This window comes from Pinus tabuliformis, chromosome 9 (assembly GCF_031772625.1).
Source record: "Pinus tabuliformis cultivar Carrire ecotype Pingquan chromosome 9, CPIR1, whole genome shotgun sequence".
Classification (NCBI taxonomy): Eukaryota; Viridiplantae; Streptophyta; class Pinopsida; order Pinales; family Pinaceae; genus Pinus; species Pinus tabuliformis.
In genome coordinates, this window is record NC_142307.1 from 849,083,119 (window position 1) to 849,103,901 (window position 20,783).

Genomic DNA, 20,783 nt, shown 5'->3' on the forward strand with positions numbered 1-20,783 from the left:
TTTCACTGGAATTTTTTGGACAAGATTATTTTCTCGTATCGGTACTCAGTTAGCTCATAGATCATCTTATCATCCTCAATCTGATGGGAAAACTGAGATAGTAAACAAATGTTTGGAAGGATATCTTCGTTGCTTTGTATCTGATAAATAGACACAATGGGTCAAATTGTTTCCTTTGGCTGAATGGTGGTATAACACTTCCTTCCATACTGCAGCAAAAATGCCCCCATTTATGGCACTTTATGGATATCACCCACCATCCATCACATCATATTTAAGAGAAAATTCTAAGTCTCAAGCAGTGGAAGATCGCATCGAGCATCAACAACAAGTTCTCCAACTCTTAAAGGATGACCTAACTTTGGCACATAATAGAATGAAACAACAGGTAGATCAACATCGCAACAAAAGAAGTTTTGATATAGGTGACTAGGTATTTCTACAACTACAACCATATAAACAAATGTCCCTCAAGCAAGCTAATAAGGATAATAAATTGTCACCAAAGTATTATGGTTCGTACAAGGTGTTGCAAAAGATTGGTACTATGGCATACAAATTGGAGCTTCCTGCAGCTTCCTGAGTGCACCCAATTTTCCATATTTCATGATTAAAGAAGGTTATTGGTGACAAGCTCCTAGTTCAAACAATATTGCCAGAACTTGACGAGGAAGGAAAAATCATATTGGAACCTAAGGAAATCATAGAAACAAGAACTTGACAATTGCGAAATCAATTAATTTCGAAGTATCTTGTCAAGTGGAAGAACTTACCCATGGAAGATTCCACATGGGAGGATGAGAATTTTATAAAAAAGCATCCAGAACTACTCAAGTGTTGAGGACAACACTTTTTTGAAGGAGAGGGGCACGTTAGGTCCCTATAATACTAGTGATTCCACCATTACTATTGTCATTGTAGCCCTTATTGTTATTGTTGTGCCCTTATATTATTATTGTTATGTCGGCTTTGATTGTATTGTGACCCCTTAGACTCCAGTATATATAGAAAGGAGGTTTTGTCATTTGTATCATCCAAGAATTGTACATTTGTGTAATCTAAAGGAGGTTTCCCCCTCGAAGAGGTTGATTTCTAAGGCATTGATCTTTCTTTTCTATCTTTTTGTGAGCTGGTTTCATAACACAATCAAATACACCAAATATTGCTAGGAAAACACACATTTCTTCATGTTATCTAGCAACTAGTGTATATTTAATATCTCTAGAACCAGCAAAACATGTGAGATATTCTCCTCCCAAGTAGCACTATAAACCAACGTATCATCCATTTAATAGGCTATAAAAAGTAAATCTAGATATAGTTCTAATACATTATTCCTTTGTCTCATAAATCTAGTTGGAGATGACCAACCATTCATACAAACATTTCCTAGTTTTGAAAGTGGTGTTCTAGGTGTCTTTTCCTTTCACTCAAACCTCAAGGTATCTTTAATTTAGATCCAACTTGGTGAAGCATTCCTTTTGCTACAATTGATATAATATATTATTGATATTAGATAGAGAGTATTGATTCTTGAGCATAATCTTATTTAATGCCTGGTAAATGATGCACATTCACTAAGTCTCATCCTGTTTGGCATAATTACAGTGGGTGACCAATAAGGCAAGGTAATTGTTAGAATCACACCCTATTTCATTAGTTGTTGTAATTGCTTCTTCAATTCATTTATTTCTAGAATAGAATGTCCATACAACCAAATATTTGGAAATTAAATTTTTTTAGTAATAATTATATTTCATGCTCTAGTTCCCTCTTGGGTGGTATCACTTTAGGCTCTTTGTATATCTGTAGAAACTCATCCAATTGATTCTTGTAGTCTTTATTACACCCCTCTAGGAATTCCTTTACTCTTATTGACTCATCATCAAACTTACTTTCTCTTAAGAAAAGTAAAACAAATTTCTTACTAGAACTAATCAACTTATTTTCTTGGTTGGAACTTACTAGTTATATCTTTCACTTTTATTTGTATGTATTCATGATGTAGGATTTCCCATCCTTGATCAAGTGATAATGATTGGATATTTGCACGTAGGTTTCACCCTTCATATACATAAGGGGCTTCCAAATATTACTCCACATATGTAATTAGGTATTATGTCCAATTCCACTTCATCATTATAATCAATACTTACAACAAATTTAATATTGCACTATTTCATTACCTTGACCTATGCATCCTTGTTTAGCCATCCCAATCGATATGTTATAGGAAGATCACGAACCTTTGATCCAAGATTGTCGACCAAATATGCTAATGTGAGATTACCTTAGGAATTGGATTCAAACTGAGCATTTATTTTGGTCTTCTTGACCTCGAACTTGAGGTGTAAGAATTTTGCCATATCCTTCTCTTCCTGGTGATGAAGTCTACTCAGATCACCCCCTTATGCACTAATTTGTATAAATATTATCATCCACTTCATATCCTAATCTGTAAATAGAGGTGGATATTCCATTAGACAGTTCGTCATAACAAATCTGATAAAACTATTTTTAAAAATTTGAAATCTACGCTATTAGGGTTTTATTTTTCTTTAGATTTTAGGATCAATAGATTATGATTAATTTTGTATGCATGAAAATTAAAATTCTGTAAAAAATAGCGACCGAAAAAATAAAAACTCAGTAACCACGATTGACACAAGATATGACCTAAGAAACCCTTTTGAGAGAAAACCTAGTTGGAAGTTGAGGTTGCTCTGCTCTCATTATCTTAATAGAAAATGACTATGTGTAAAAATATGTATGGCTTGTGGCCTGTGGGATACTAGAATGCATAAATCCTCTCTGTGTTCTCTATCTCCTATCCCTATGAGTTATTTTTTCTCCTATATGGAACAAATGCACTAAAAAAGAATGGAACTCCTTTTCCTCCTAGTGGCCCAGTTATAATACAAATCGATAGCCTACTAGTGGTTAGGTTTGACTACCTCAACTCTTAACAAAAGTTACAATATAGACTCCTATAGATTCTTATTCATCATAATCATGATGCTAGCCCCTTTCGATGAGTTATGTGGGCTGATGTAGCATCCTCTCGAATTATTGTGGTGAAAACAAGAAGGTAAACTTTTGAGTGGCATAACTTTTGCATATGGACTATGATTGAGGTGATTCTTATGTCATTGGAAAGGTATATGTGTGTAGAATATGAAGGAAAAGTGTGGCATTAAAGTTTAAAAAAATTACTCCCAATTTTTTTTTTTTTAATGCCTCAAAAGTCTCTCGAAAGGTTTTAGACCCTAGTTTTCCAAATTGGGTCCCATAAGTGAAAATGGTCCTGTGAGTTGATTCCTCTACCTTTTCCATTCTTAATGTTAAAATGTAGCAACAAAAAGCTTAATTTGACTTGTACCTTATTCAAATGGATAAAATCGATTTTCCACATTAGCAGGATAACTTGGATTGCAGTTAGTTGCAGTGATATGGCTTTGTGCCCTAGTTAAGTCAGTAAATTTAAGTTATAGGCTAGAAGTAGAGTTGTGCATGGATTGATTGCTAAAATCTAGTAATCTAGTGGAGCTATTATTAGTTTAACTCAATTAACTAAGATCTAGTGTTTACTGGAGTTAGTAGGAGTTCACTTGAGTATTTATTGTATTTGTTAACTCACTAATCTCTCATTTATTTGATCAATTCACTAAAAATAAACCCATTCATGTATGGATTTCGAATTTCCTAGTTGGAATGGAGAAAAAGTCACATTATAATTATCAATTGTATACTAGTTGAGTGTACAAACTTTTGCATTGAGAATATGATCAATTCCTTTAGGATTTGCGCAAGGAAATAGGGAATTCTCTTATTCTTAAGGGACTATTTTTCTCTAAGATTTCTCAAGGAAGTAGGAGGGTAACTAAGGCCTATTTTGCCTAAGTGTTGGTCAGAGAAGGTAAGTAAGAAGGAGATCATAATTATAGCATTGGGTGTGCTTCAGCATTGAATAAATTCATTTTAATTGATCCATATTCTAATTTGAATTAATGCAAAGCAGTGGAGGGGTTTTCCCAATTAGGTTCCCCTATAAAATCATTGTGTTCCTTGTGTTTTGATGGTTGCATGTTATTGTGTGTATTTTTATCCTATGTTTTCATTTCCACATAATAGTAGAAGAAATTTGTGTCTCTTGATTTCAGTTTGATTTCATTAGTAGTAATAAATTTCTTGAAATTTCTACATGGTATCAGAGCCTGAGAAGACCACATAGAAATCTTGTTGCAAATCTTATCTCAAAGAATTTTTGATTTGCAGATTTTTTTGGTGTAGATTCTCTTCAGTGCAGGAAAAATGTCTTTCAGTGGATTGAGGCTAGAGTATGCATTGGAGGGCACCTCAAATTTTTGTGCTTGGAAATATAGGATGGAATTTTTCTTGGATGAAAATAGATTTTGGGAATATAGACAAATTGATATTCCAAAACCAACAACATTAGATGTACACGCACTTAATGGAAGAAAGACACATAAAAGGCCAAGAGGATTATTCTGGAGGGTGTCAGATATCATGTGGTTTCAAACTTGCATGGAAAGGAGACTCTTTTTGAAATGTGGAAAACTCTCATAGATCTCTTCCAAAGTAGCAGTGATGCCAAGAAATTTCCATTGAGAGATAAACTCAGGAGAATTCGAATGTAGAAAAATAAAACCATTCCACAATACCTATCCAGATTCACTCAAGTTCAAGATGAATTTAGAGGAGTAGGAGAAAATGTGCCATCATTAAAACTTGTGAGCTTAGCACTCCTTGGCCTTCCAAAATCTTAGCACAACTATTAGGATTCAGTTAATGGAAGAGACAAGCTACCAGATTGCGAGAGACTTAGTGTTGATTTGGTGCAGAAGGATATAAGAAGAAACACAAGAGATGGTGTCACGTCCAAATCTAAGGAGTAATACAATTTTTCTCTAGCAACCATCGGAAATAAGGCCTAAGGCAAGGCATAATCCATCAAGAACCATGGCAAGAATAACTACCTCAGAAAAATTAAATGTTTTCATTGCCATATGGACACTATGCAACCAATTGTCCACACAAGAAATCCGAGAAGAATCTTATAGGAGGAGTAGGAGGTGATCCTCTTCCATCACATTTCAAATTGGATGTCACCCACATTGCATGCATGCCAAGTACTATATGAGGTAGTGTATGGTACTTGGACCATGAAGCCTCATTTCATATGACAAGATCTAAGGAGTTTTTTAGCAGCCTAGAGGAGAAGGATCTATAATTCCACATAGAATTTGGAGATGATGGTTGGTATAATACCAAAGGGATTGGTATTGTCATATTTAAGAGGGAGTTAGGATTCCCTCTTCACCTGAAAAATGTAATGTATGTGCTTGGGTTGAAGAAAATTTTGATTTATGTAGTTGTATTGGAGGACATAGGTTATGATGTGGTGTTCGATAAGGGGAAATCTTATCTGAATAATGTTGCTACTGGACAAGTAAAACAAATTGGTGTTAGAGTGAAAAATATCTAAAAGCTAGAGGTGGATGCATGCATTTCATTACAAAGCAAAGTAGAACATGTTCAAATTCAATATTTTAGACCTACACCATGGAGCTTTGTAAATCATATAGAAAATCACCACAGGACTTCTGAAATGCACTCTTGACCAATATGATGTTTGCAAGGGATGCACTCTTAGAAAATATGTCAAAGCCTCCATACAGGGCCAAGATAGTAGAGCTGGAGAAATCTTGGAGTGAGTCCACTATTATGTGTGTGGGAAATTTGATACAGTCTTAGTTGCATAACACATGTATTATGTAATTTTCATAGATGGCTTTTCTCGCAAGTGTTGGATCTATTTTATGAAGAAGAATGATGAAGTTCTTTCAATTTTTTTTGAATTCAAAGCATTGGTTGAAAATGAGACTGGTTAGAAAATTAAATCCTTGAGAAGTGATAATGGAGGAGAATTTTTTCCTAATTCTTTCAAATATTTTTGTGCCAAGGAAGGCATTAGAAGAGAACAGATTGAACCCCACAACCCATAGAAAAATGGGGCAATAGAGAGGAAAAACAGAAGCATTGTAGGGGTTACAAGAGCCATGTTGCATGATGATGCATGAGCATTCAACTCATAAATATCATTATATTTTAGTAGACATAGGGGGTCTTTTGTTTTAAGGAAGTTGGTTTCCTAAGTATTAAATTAATGTAATTATTAAGGGTTTTCAAGTAAGTTTATGAGAGATATTAAGAATAGGAATTAATTAGATATTGTGAGGATATTTGTAAATGCTCTAAAATGTAGGATAACATGAGTGATGATGAGTGATTAGTGAGGATTGAGAGATTTGGAAATCAATTGTAAATCTTAGATTAGGAATTGGTTTCATGATTTTGGGGATTAGAGACGATCCTTAGGGATTAGTTGAGTCAAAAGTGGACTTAGAGGATATTTAGGATTTAGTTCAAAAGATTAAGGATCTGAGCCAGAATTGATTAACAGAACCTTTTGTATAAATATAAGCCTAAAAGGCATAGAGTTAGTTAGTTAGAGTGTGAGTTAGTTAGTTCAAAGATTAGATAGGGTTTGACTATAAGCCTATGGGAAAGAAAGGAAGGCCACTGATAGTCAAGATCATGCTAGAAAGGAATTCTTTTGTAAATGTTTGCTTATTAATACAGATAACTCGATTTCTAAGTTTGTGTGGTGTGTATTGATTAATGGAATTACCAAATGTGTGTGGATTATAGTAATTTTGCATAACATAGGGTTATTGGTGTGCAGAACCAGAGAAGACATGCAGAGTAGTGTGTTACAGGTCACCATTCAATCTCCCCCTCCTCCAACAGAGCAAGCACCAAGAGAGGAAGAGGAAATGGTTCCTCTTTTTGATGGTCTAGTTATGGACACATACAATATCACTTATGATGAGATTCATAAAAATATTGTACAAGCAAGGAAGAAACATTTTCCAGACAAACTCGCATCTCTTGCGTTCATCAAAGATAGGGTGATCGTGATAGACACCAGAGAAAATCCACGTGCCATTGTCATAGCCAACCTGGCCTTCGTAGGTGCTACAAATTCAAACACAAACTATTTGATGATCGAGAAAAAATAGCTGGCAAAGAACTTGCAGGTTGCTAAGCAAGAGGGTGAACAACTTCGAGAAGAATTACAGAATGCAACCCCCACATAGGTCTATCTGGAAGAACTAAAGGCAACGATACTCAGTGAAGTATCAACACTGGGAGAGATGATGCATAATATTTATGAGGATCTTGTTACCATGCATAAGGTAGTTTTCCACTTGCATGGGTTCCAGTAATAGTGTAAATATCATGTAAAAACTCTCAAGATTGTACAATCAGCTATTTCTCCTGTGCTTGAATGGTCAACGCAATACAAAGGGGAACAACTTGAATTGGGAAAGAAGACAAGGAAAGAGGTAGCGTTGGAGAAATAAAAAGTTCAGATGCTCATCCAGAATAACAAAGTTTCCTTTTTCATTGCCAAAACTCAGAAATCATATGCACGATTGTATAAAATCTTATATTTCTTGGTGAAATCGCACAGGATCCCATAAGTTTGCTCACTCACTGAGACCAAACACAGGAATCACTTCACGCATGAGATTGAAGAATGCTTGGATCATTTGAGACAGATTTCCATCAGGGAATATCTTGAAGTAAACAGATAGAATATGTAGAAGTAAATTGGTGGTTCTGTACATATCAATACAATGTTGCTCCCACTCAAGAGGGAAACACAAACCGGCTCCAAATTATTGTGCCCAGATTCCACGAAGGCAAGAGTCTACTTCCAACCTGACACCATCACACAGTTTGTGGATGTCATCATGTAGTACAAAGCTTGGCACCATTATGTGACTGAAAAACATCAAGTGAAAGTTGTGGAGATGGAGGTTCCCCATAGTCAAGATTAATTGTTTTGCCTTATTAGACTATCTAGTTGGCTCTACCCAATTTTGTCCTATATGGGTACAAGTATATTGCAATATTCTTTTTAAATTAATTTGTAAGTGGAATTCCAAGTGTCAACTGTGGAATGTGAAGAGTCATGATGTAAATAAGTTGAAGAGTCATGAGGGAAGTCTAAGGGCCACAAAGGGAATTGAATAGTCCCCCATTTTTGTTATAGATATACCCTCATAACTCATGTAAAGGGCTTTTGGGACCCAATATTTTCACTAGGAGTTTAGCTTATGTTGGGGACAGGATCCCCCAAGGACAATTTTGGGGCTAAAACCGCATGTTTTGGGTCGAAATTTGTAATAAAATTGTAAAGTCTCCACATTTTGTGGTCGCAGAGCGCGAAGGTGTCATGAGCCATAAAGGGTTGTCCACCCTTAATTTTGTAAAGTAAAGTCAGCTGTAAAAGATCTACCCATGGTCTGCAAACCATGGGATTGTATAAAAAGAGCTAAGTAAGTAAGCTCTAAGTAGTTCAGATAAGTCTTAGAGAGTCATAGCTTTGAAGGAAGAAGTCTAAGTTTCGGGTCATAGCGTAGGTAGAGGCTCTGCAGCTGAGTGCATAGAGGCCTAGGGTGGAAGTCTGCAGCTGAGTGTGCAGACCCCTGTAGCTGTGTGCGCAGGGCGGATAGAGTCTGTAATCACTTGAAGATATTAATAAAGAGAAGTATTATGAAATTTCTATGTCTTTGTCCGATTAATGCATCTTATCATGTTGTGTATGAATTTCAATTAGAATTATTATGTGATGTGCAAATGTATGTAACTACGTTGGATAATTGAATGCAAATAAGAATATCTGTTTACGCGGTGCTAACTGTGATTGTCTAATAAGATAAGTAAGATTATTAAGATAACTTGACAATCTGTGCAATACATTGCCTTAGCAGTGTGAAAGTACTTGAGCCATAGGTTAGGGCTGCACAAAGGTCAATCGTACCTTTTCATGGAGGTACAGAAGGGTGGAATAGAGGGCTAGTCTGGAAAGCCATAGAACTAAGTGACCTACGTGAAGGCAGGAATAGAATGAATAAACCGACATCATGACCATCTCAAGGTGTAGAAACTTGGTTCTAGCATCCCCCCATACTGCTTTGGGTGAGACTTCGGTCTGTGTTCCGTGGGCTGATGTTGAAAGGGCTAGTAGTGTAGGGATTTGTTTGGCTAACTAACGTTGAACTTGGGTCAGACCCTAACAAGCCAACAAATGGTTCCATTTCCAGGACCAGAATCTATATAAGAGATGTTTGATGTCGTATCACTGGAATCCAACTAAGAAAGAGATCAGAAACTGGTTGGATAGGAAAATCCATGAATTCGCGGTGCAGGAGAACAGAAGTCCATGACTAATAAAGGAACAATGGCTGGACATGTACCTATATACACAAATCCATGAAATCTTCTTTTGTTCCTTTCCGGTTGAGCTATATGAGTGGATTGTGAAGCTAGTAGATAGCCAAGGAAGGTGGAGACTTGACGGTCCTATTGTTTGGACCCCGGAGCTAGTACAGAAATTGGAAGCATCTAAGGATAAGATTGCTTGTGTTGTTGATCATTGGCTCAATCACTTTATAGAAGGATTTGTGATTGAGTTCGCGGTCGATACCTCAGTAAGCTACAGCGAGGCAAAGCGACGCTTCTTCAAAGGTCCGTGAGGTAAGTACTTGAAATCTTTGAATACCTGGATTAAAATGTTATTGTGTGAAAAGCGGGTTATGCAACTACCTTGATGTTTAGAGCTACGTGAAGTGGAAAAAATTACAGGAACGAAGGAAGAAAGAGTCTTGAATATAGTCCACTAATTTCACCTCCATGAGGTGACGAAGAGGGAATAGTGGAGGCTTCTCTGCGAAGTCTTATTCAGTTAATAATACAAGGATTCCCGTGATTTCCACTTCCACCCACGCCACCTCCAACTTCACCACCTTCACCTGTGACTTCACCCGTACCACCTCCACCTCCACCGGAATTCAGTATGCCAAATTCAGTGAAGTTGCCTTTATTTAAAGGCTTGAGAAATGAGGACCCGGACCAGTTTTGGTTCGTGGTGAAAGCTATATGGTAAGCTTAGGGCATTACAGATAATCACATGAAGAAGGAAACACTGGTTAGTGCTCTGCAGGATCACATGCTAACCTAGTACATTAAGTACTCTAATGATAACCCAAATGCTAGAGTAGCGGACATCCAGACCCCGTTGAACAATGGATTCAGTAGACCTAAATCTGAGGCACAATTGATTGTGGGGTTCAAGGAAATCATGATGCAACCAGGCGAGACCCCCTGGGAATTAGATCAGAGGTTGAAGTGTAAAATTCGTGAAGCTAATATGAACTTAACAGATGGACAACACCAGGAATGGTTTGTGGCTTTGCTCCTACCACACCTAAGGGTTGCACTATCACAACAAAAGATAATGACTCACAAAGAGGCCTTGGAGATTACAATGAGACTACATGAAACACCGATGCAAGATCCAAATTTGGGGGTTCAACAGATCCATTCGTAGTTGAAAACTCTTTTCCTTGAGATGCAAAGTTTGAAGAAGGACAGAACAATTCGACCAGAAGTGTGAAAAGAGGTATGGTGCTTGAAATGTAAGGGTAAGGGGCACGATAAAGACCATTTCTTGGTCTTTGTGAACTATATTGCAGGAGGAGGACCAATGCCTTTGAGGCCACAAGCTCAGGCAGGACCAAGAATAGGGCCTGCAATGTGGTGCGCTATATGTCAGGTAGCAGGAAAAAATGCCACAGATAACTGTCATTTGTTGCAGAAGTTTGTACAGACATTGCAACAAATGTTTTGCAACTTATGCAGGTCAGTAGGGCATGATGAGTGCAACTGCATAAGCTACAAATTGATGATGGATAGAACACCCACCTATAGGGTCTAGGCAGAAATGCGGCCCCTTGACCAGAGTGTGGGGATGGCGCGGATAGGATTTCATGGGCGGGGATGAGGCCAAGGCGGAGGAGGACCTAGCAGAGGTCAGGGGTAGCTTATTTGCTACAATTGCAGAGGACCAGGACATTATGCCCACGATTGTACTAACCCAACACATCAGTCGTGCAAGTATTTCACTCTATTTGATCATGAAATGGAAGACTGTCCTATGCTGATAGCAAGGATACGTGACAAGGGGGCCCTACCACCTCAGCCGACTGCAAATGATGAGGTTTGAGCTGCGTGAAGACTATCCGAATGTAAATATAGTGCTCAGAAGTGGAATCAAAATAGGAGAAGATAAGGGGAAACAACCTAAGGACAACACATGGGTTTGTAAAGCACTAGCGAAGGAGACTAAGTTCGATTTGGAGTATCCATGTGAAACATTCATGGAGGCAAAGAGGAGCTTCACTGAGGCCTCTACCTCATAGAGCAAGGATAAGCCTAATCAGGAGATGGACCCTTCTATGCTTACAACCTTCTTGGAGACCTGCATGAAGTTACTATGCGATAGCAAGATTGTGAATGGATTACAGGAGCTCATAAATAGATGTGCCGAAAACACTCTGGCTGAGCCGCGCATAATACGAAAGATTGGTAAGCATAAAACAAGGAGAGGACGGGAGATGAGGTTGACCACGTAGATAGGAGAGTATGAAATGGATCAGATTATTTTAGACCTGGGCTCAGATGTGAACATCCTACCGAAGCAGACTTGGGAATGGATGGGAAGACCCGCACTACAATGGTCTCCGATTCAGCTAAGGATGGCGAATCAATAGAATATCATCCCCATGGGGTGGCTGCAAGGGGTGACTATAGATATTAAAGGTGCAAGTGCATTAACTGACTCTGAAGTAATAGAAGTTATGGATGATAGCAACCCCTACCCTGCACTCCTTGGAATTGATTAGGCTACTAGTATGAACGGGGTAATCAACCTAAAGAAGCAAAAGATGATATTTGAAAATAAATCACTCCGCATAATAGTACCCTTATATCCTATTGAAGGTTCGCGCTATACTAAACCAGTCCGTGATTATGAGAGTGATGACGATCTGGAATGTATCTATAAGATAACAGTGCAAGACCAAGATAGGGTGAATCCAACAATAGTTGGATGAATTACATGGGATCGCAAGAGTTCCTGCACCTCGAACACAGATTAAGAATTAGAGCACTGGCAGAATCGGTTACATGAAGTAACTGCACTAAGTTGTAACATGATGACCTAGTCGCTAAGGTGTGTGTGGTCAGAGGTGTTAGAGTCGGTCTGGTCAGTCCTCCATCAGAGATCAAAACTCTTTACGCATTTCATTTTTAGGAGTCCCGCTCCATTCACTCAACTGCATTCCACTAGGGGCATGCCATAATCTGACGGAAAAGGTCATGCTAGTCATTTCCCCCCATGTCTGGCTCCTGTTGACTTAGGTCTTTTGTTAATGATCACCAAAGTCCATGACAGGCAAGGTCTGGTCCTTTAATGGACAAAAGTAATTTTCGATCATTAGGTCTAAGGATTAATCAATTTGGTCTTTAAATATGTCCAGTAAAGCCATGCAGACCAGAGTGAGGCCCTTACAAAGTAATGATTTAGAGAGTTTCATCGTCATATTGATAAACTTCGACTGTTCTTCAAAACTATGTTTTGAAGAAAAGTCAAACAGTGTCATTTGTGATAAAATTTTCAAAAGGTCGCCAATTGATTTCTTCAGATGCAGTCATAGTTTCCATGGCCAAATGTCCTGTCATGCAATCCCTGCAAAAAGTGCCGAAAATTTCATCATTTGAGCTAAAATTTCAAAGGGAAAGTGAAAATCAGTGTTGCTTTAAGTCAGTGAAAAAGTGTCAAAACATAACATTAGAAAAATGGGTTTTTGGAGAAGCAAAAATTTAACCCATCACTTCCAAGTCTTTATAAACAAGTTTCCACCAAAATCAAAGTCATTGTGCAAATCAAGGCATAGGGTAACATTGCAAAGTGTTTGAGTGTGCATCGTGCGTGTTTGGAGCAAGGTTGGAGGTAGTTTTTAGGGCGCGGCACATATACACAGGGGTGCGGCGCACACAGAGGGCGCGGCGCACACAGAGCCAGCCCTCAGTGTATTTTTCCAACGAGCGCGGTGCACACCCAGGGCATGGCGCACTGGGTTTTGCACCCGGCACACACAGACAAAGCGCCAAAACAGTGCCAAACTTCCCCAAATTTGTGAAGCCCCTCAAATTGACAGGTAGGCTCTATGACGTGACTTGTTCCTCAAATTTTATAAATGATATGGTGGTTTATGGAAATGTTTGAAATGCAACAAAACTCATAAAGTCAACCACAAGAAAACACCAAAGGCCATTGTTGCTAGGGTTGCATATTTGTGGTATTGAAGCCAAGGTTCCATTTTCACCCACCATTTTTCCCTCACCTACCATTTTTCCCTATCCTCCCTTTCTCATTTTTCCCATTATCCCTACCCTAAAACACTACCAAACCCTATTCCCTCTCCCCTCCTCTTATTTGTCAACAAAACACCCCAAAACCCTACCTTGTCAAAACCCCAAAAACCTACCCTATCAAATACCCAAACCCCCTACATATCCCTAAACAAACTTCTCCCCATAACCCCTATTCCCATCACATTACTCCCCTCCTAATACTCCCTTTTGTTTCATTGTTCCCCTTGGTGGCAGATATCACAACAACACCTAGTTTCACCATCATCAAAGGGCAGTCCAAGCACAGTACATAAACAACAGTCATGGCATCTGAGGGTTCATCAGAGTATGAGGTGGAGACTCAAAGTGATACATCCCCGGAAGAACAGGCTCCCAGGAGACATCACAAGAGTGGAAAACATGTTAGGGATGAGCCAAACACCCTCACTGAATTGCAGGCATGCCCTCTTGCTATGTCATGTTTCCAGCACCTAGCATGTTTTGAATTTTGTCAAAGGGTGGCTAATGTTAGAGTTCATCATGAGTTGGCCCGTCTTTTTGTGCTTCACCTCCATGGAGGTCAGTCTATCTTGGTTGGGGTCACCTTCACATTGACACCCGAAACTATCTCAGTGGCAACAGGCATACCAAATGTTGGAGAACAGTGGCATAAGAAGAAAAAGGTGGATAGGCAGCATTATGAGCCTTACATTAAGGCCATTTGTTTGAGGCAGCTCACAAGAGTCTTTCCATTCCGATATTTGAGAAATGAGTATGCTCCACTCATGAGGTTGATCATGAAGTACTTCAGCTGTGAGGGGAGGTTCTCTCGTCTATATTCCTATCACATCAGGGTGCTCATGCACTTTACCAGGGTGCGGATGATGAACCTCCCATTTTTCATTTGCAGGAACATAAAGAGGATGAAAAATTTCATGCAGCATAAGACCCCTCAGCAGCAACTTAACAGTGTTTATCGCTTTGCTCTTATCTGGATTTTGGTGGATCATCAGTTGGGATTACAGGGCATTGCTTGGGAGGACTTCATCTCCCGTGACTTCTTCAAAACTCCAAAGGTATTATCAGAGGTAGAGCATGAGATAGGTGGTCCTTCTCACCAGTATGAGCGCCATGAGGCCACTACTATGCCAGTATTCATCACCTATCAGAGAGGCAGTAGACATTTGTTTGCAGCGGCAAAGCGAGTGTTATCTCCACCCGGGGTGGAAGGGGCCTCGCTTCCGGCATCGACGACATAGGAACAGGACAAAGGTAAGGAGCCAATGCATGATGAGGGGCCTTCAAGTGAGCCATTAGGTGAACGAGAGACCGAATTTGTTCTCCTTCATGATGATGAGACAGATACAGAACCGACAAATGCAGAGCTTAGAGAGATCATCTAGGAGCAGCAATCAGAGATTGAAGCCTTGTCCCTTGATTTAGAAAGAGCCAAATGGAACATGAAATATCTGGAGCAGAGGAACAAACATCTTGAGGGTCAGCAAGCGATCATGGAGCTACAAAGCATTCGTGAGCATCGCCAAGCTGCGCAAAGGAGAAGAGTTGAGCTCACGTCATTCGAGCAAGAGATTAATGAGGACTGGGAGGCCAACCTCAAGAGAGTTAACATGCACTTGGAGAGGCTTCTATACAAGGCCGACAAGGACCATGCACTACTGAGACACATGGCTTTCCATTACAGGGTACGAAATATGAGTGCAAAGGCCCGGATAAAGAGCTTGAAGGCAAAATTGAACAAAGCAACAAAAGAGGCAAAAGAGGCAAAAGAGCAAGATCAGCTTTGAATCTTGGCTGAAGCTTCTTTGGCATAGAATATCACTTCATAGAGAACCTCCAGCCCAAATTTCAAGAAATTTGGGGCAATTTTGGTCACATGGTAATTTTTTGGTCAAAACACAGGTTTTTTCTCCTTGTGCGCCGCACCACTGGCACGACGCTTAGAATTGGGAGCTCCAAATTAGAAATGGCTTGCATTTTTGGATTCAGAATGCAAAATCACGACTACTGGTGCTTGGAAAAGAAATTTGGGCATGATTTGAGTCTCCAAGAGGTAAAAAACACTCAAAAAATGACCTCTCTGCCCCTATTTTGACACACAGGAAGCAGTCTTGGGAGAATGAAGATTTGGAGGGGCAAATGAGCACCAAATTTAGAAATTCCACCTGGGTTGGAAAGTAGACAGGCCGGGCTTTCCAAAAAGCACACTTGGGCACATTTTGGACTCCTGAAAGTGCCTCAAAAAAGGCTCCAAAGTGGCGCAACGCATATAGAAAGTGGCGCAGCGCATATAGAAAAAATGCCAATTTCACTTCTGTTTCGTGAAATTTCGATTCGCGACTTCTCCAAGTGGGCCCACTCATATACATTTCACTTTTTCGGCACCTAAGGCGGCATTTAAAGTATTTTCACTCTAGATTGGCTTCTATCCAAGTGGCAAAGGAAGGCAAACAGTCACCCAAGCCATTTGTCATGTTTGTAACGTTGCACCTGTAGCTAATGGTTGGCTTTCCACCTCCATTTTGTAATGATTTGAGTAACTCCCCAACCCTTGGGCGTTCTATCTCTTCATGGCACATTCTATATATTGTATTCAAACTATTTGCAAAGGGTTGGCTGGCTTGTAATTTCTGGGAGACTGTGCAAGAGAAACTCAGTTCTTCATTGTATATTTTGACAGAGGATTAATGAAAGGCAGTGGCTCTGTTTCATGAGATTCATGTGGTTGTGAGTGTAGAAAATGTGTCTCTTATGTTTCATATGTATTTCGTAATGTTTCATAGTTAATTTCATATTCATTTCTAGTGAAATTTTCTAAGTTAGATAAGGTAGAATTCATTTTTATTGCTCTGCCTGTGGGAAATTTCATGTTCAGTGTTCTTCTTCTGTTGAAAAGGATTCATGTACTTATGCCCTTTTCACCCTCCTAAGAAATTCCTCCATTCTGCATTATTTCAAACTAAATTGCTAGACTTTCCGCCTGTCTTGCCTCACGAAGTAATCTGTGCCTTTGTATTAAATTCTCTACTCATTGCTGTCCGTTGGTCCCATACCATCCCAGAAACTCAGTCATTCATAAAAAATTGCTTCTTGTATCCATATTTACTTACTATCATAAGATCAATATTTCACTGTTAGTCATCTCAGACCATTCCGTTTACTTATTCGCTGAGCGTGACTCGGAGAGAGCCCTCTCCTGTTCTGGTAGGGCTAGCTACCAGACTGAGCGTGGTTTGTGGTTACCCTGAATTTTGCCTTCCTTCAGCCTAAGGCAGATTTAGGTGCTAACAAGAGGTAATAAATCTACCCACTTATGATGGCCTAAATGATGTAGATATCTTTTTGGATGCATTTTAGAGGGAGGTACCAGAAAAGCAGCGCTTCCAGGCGTTGGACTGGGCCCTGCGTGCTACGCCCGCAAGATGGTGGGGTACACATAAGGGAAGCTTTGATGATTGGTGCGAATGTAGGAGGATGATGAGAACATGCTTTGGGAAGCCTAAGGTATGAATAATGGACAAGTATAATGGGCAGGATGAATTGCATGCACACTTGGCCAAATGGGCTCAGGCTTATGGAGAGAAGCCCCAACCTAAATGGGTGCACTTGTTCTGTCACACCTTGGATGTCTTCTCGATGAACTGGTACATAGAAATAGAGATCCACCATGGTATAGGTGAATGGGATATTCTGCACGAAGGATTCATAATGACATTAAGCTTTGAATATGAGTTTAACTATATTGAAGAGATGCTACAAGAGGTGAAAGCAACAATCTTTAGGATACCGCACGATCCTTTGGACCTAATTCGATTTCTGTGGGCTACTCAGCTAAGTCACGCACTAGAATGCTATAGCATAACTACTGAAGAAGAGGATAAGGATCCATGAAAGATTAACATCCTTGAAACAGAAGGTCACTGTGAGGTTGAAGGACCACAGGTTGAGAATCCAAATATAACCGTGTCGCTAAAAACAAAATAGGTAAACATTGGTACAGAGGCAGAGCCCAAGTTCACAAATATTGGAGATTACTGGGATGATGCAGTGGTGGATAAGGTTGCTAAACTGCTCCACGAATACTAGGATTTATTCCCTACCAAGTCTACAGATCTAAAAGGGATAATCAGGGACCTAGGTGTTATGAAGATCACATTAAAGCCTGACGCGAATCCAGTTAAGCAAAGAACTTACCATCTCAATCTGAAGTATAAGGAGAAGGTCCTCTTAGAGCTAGACAAGATGCTCGTGGAAGGCATCATTGAGCCTGTGGAAGAATCTCACTAGGTAAGCCCAATGGTGGTACAAGAGAAAAAGCAGAAGGATGAAATAAGGATATGCGTGGAAAATGTAGGTGGCCAGGAAGCATATTCCTTCACTGATGGGTTCTCTGGGTATCATCAAATCAAAATCATGCCGGAGGATAGGAGAAAGATAACCTTCGCAACTGAGTGGGGTTGTTTTCAGTACACTATAATGTCATTTGGGTTGAAGAATGCGCCTGTGATTTTCTCGCGCGTAGTCATTGCTTCGTTCAAGGAATTTATTCATAAGTTCCCGGAAGTATACTTTGATGATTGGACTATGTTTGGTGTGGTAGAACACCATGTCGCTAGTTTACGCCTAATGTTGGATACTTGTTGAAGATACCAGATCATGCTTAATCTAAAGAAGTGCTTATTTTGTGTTCCTTTTGGGACCCTGCTGGGTCATGTGGTTTGCAGGCAGGGACTAATGGTAGATCCTACGAAGATCGCGGTGATACTAAATTTGGAAGTGCCAAGGAGTGTGAAACAACTGCATGCTACCTTAGGACACACATGCTATTACCGAAAGTTCATCAAAGGCTATTCCCAGATCACCGCGCCTATGGAGAAGTTGTTAAAGATGGAAGTCACATTCTATTGGAATGAGGACTGTAAGAATATCTTGGATGTATTAAAAGAAAAGATGGTCACCACACCGATTTTAGTCTTCCTAGATTGGAAGAAGGAGTTTCATGTACATGTCGATGCATCATATATAGCTTTGGGAGTAGTACTAACATAGGTTGGTGGAGAATACTTGGACCATCCTATCGTGTTTGCAAGCAGAAGGTTATCCAAGGCAAAGAAGAACTATTCCACCACCGAGCGTGAAGGGTTAGCTATGGTATACATGCTCTAGAAGTTTAGACACTACTTGCTAGGAGGCCATTTTAAAATGTATACAGATCACTCCGCGCTGAAGTACCTAGTCAATAAGCCTGTGTTGGGGGAGAATCTACAGGTGGTTGTTATTGTTCCAGGAATATGATTTTGAAGTTATTGTGAAGCCTGGACGACTAAACACGGGATCAGACCATCTGTCGTGCATCGAAACAGGGAAAGAAGCCACTAATTTGGAAGAAGGATTGCCTAATGCACAACTATTTGCAGTGCACATCGCGGATGGTCATTTTGAGGATATCATACACTTCTTAACGATAGGAACTGCCCGAGTAGGATACACCATCTAGTAGAAGAAGGAGTTAGTGGTACCCGTAGTAGATTTCTCTATCATTACTAGTCGTCTTTACAAAATAGGTTCTGATGAGATATTGCGACGATATGTACCCGAGTTTGAAAGAAGAAGCATCCTCGTAGATGCTCATGGGGGCGTCGCGGGAGGACATTATGCAGAAAGAGTGACTGGGTAGAAGATTCTATGTGCATGGTTGTGGTGGCCAACCCTCCATTAGGACTCAAAAGTGTATTTCAAAGCATGTGATATGTGTTAAAAGACTAGCAAGCCATCGTAAAGGGATGAGATGTCTCTGAATCCATAGATGATGTTACAACCCTTTAAGAAATGAGCGATAGATTTTGTGGGTCCCATTCAACCCAAAGGAAAGATGGGAGTGAGGTACATTATCACTGGAATGGAGCATTTGAATTGTTGGGCAGAGGCACGACCTGTGAAGGATTGCATAGGCGTGACTGCCATGAAGTTCCTCTTTGAGTATGTACTGATGTGATTTGGCTATTGAAAGATTTTGATGAGCGATCACGGTATGCACTTTCTGAATAAGACGATCAGTGTGTTGATGGAGGAATTTCAGGTATATCACCAGAACGGCATGCCTTATCACCCGCAGGCTGACAGGACAGTGGAAGCATTCAATAAAGTGCTATAAAATGTGCTAACCAAGGTTTGCAACACTCAGCGAAGTGATTGTGACCTACGCATCCCTGTAGTACTATGGGCTTATCGAACAACATGCAATAAGCTGATTGGAAAAACTCCCTTTAGGCTTGTCTATGGTGTTGAAGCGGTAATGCCTATGGAATATATTGTGCCTATTCTGCGCATAGCAGCACTCACGAGTATGAAAGATTGCGGAGCCCTGGAGGAGAGGCTCGCACAGCCGGATGCGATTGAGGAAGAGAGATTTTTGGCTAGATTTCACCAACAGGTCCAAATGCAGTGCAAAATAGCATGGCATGATTGGCACATTAAGTTGCTCACCTTTAAGGTAAATGACCTAGTTTTGTTATATGATAGTAAGTTTGATAAATTTCGAGGGAAGTTCAAAATGCACTAGTTAGGGCCCTATGTCATTAAGGAGATTACCGATGGAGGACTGGTTTAGTTGGTCAAATTGAATGGAGAACCCTTCCCAGGAATGGAGAATGGCAGTCGATCAAAGCCATACACCGGCAGTCTGGCCATGTGACTAGATGAAAGTAGCACAGTCTTAGCACTCCACACCGCTGAAAGGAGGCACGGGACTATAAACTACACTACTCGGGTTGAGGAACTTCGCGATTGGAGGATTACGTGAAGCAAGGAATTGTCACAGGGTTCGCAACAACATGAAGGGAGCTGCACTACCCAGGGAGAAATCACACAAGTCGGACAGAAAATGACCATTAAAGTCACTGTTCATGATTTGACAATAGAAATGCGGCGAAATGGAGCAGGCGGCTGACATTTAAGACGAAATTTATGGGTCAGATCCTTGAGGATCTGCTGCCAATCCAGCATTAATAAACTGAATTTTGGGGGAAAGGTCGGATTTGAATTCAAAATGTCTTATAAATTACAAGTGGTTGTCCAGTGAAAAACACTTGGCATTTTAAGAATTGAGTTGTTGAGCTCTTAGGCACACATGAATCACGAGCACTACGAACTTTTGATAGCCAGTAAAGTATTTGAGACATTGCCGAAGGAGACACGGGAGTTCTTGTATAAAATCATTTCGGTGCCCACAGAAGCTATAGATATTGAAGCAAAGGAGTTGGTGCTGGAAATGGAGATGGAGGCAGAGGAAGTTGCTTCAGAAGTGGTCGAAGTATTAGCAAAAGTCCCTAAATCGCCAAGAACACTGAGACCAATGCCCACCCCAACCAAGGAGAGCATGAAGGATAAGAAGGGCAAGCAGCTTGCAATGCCAG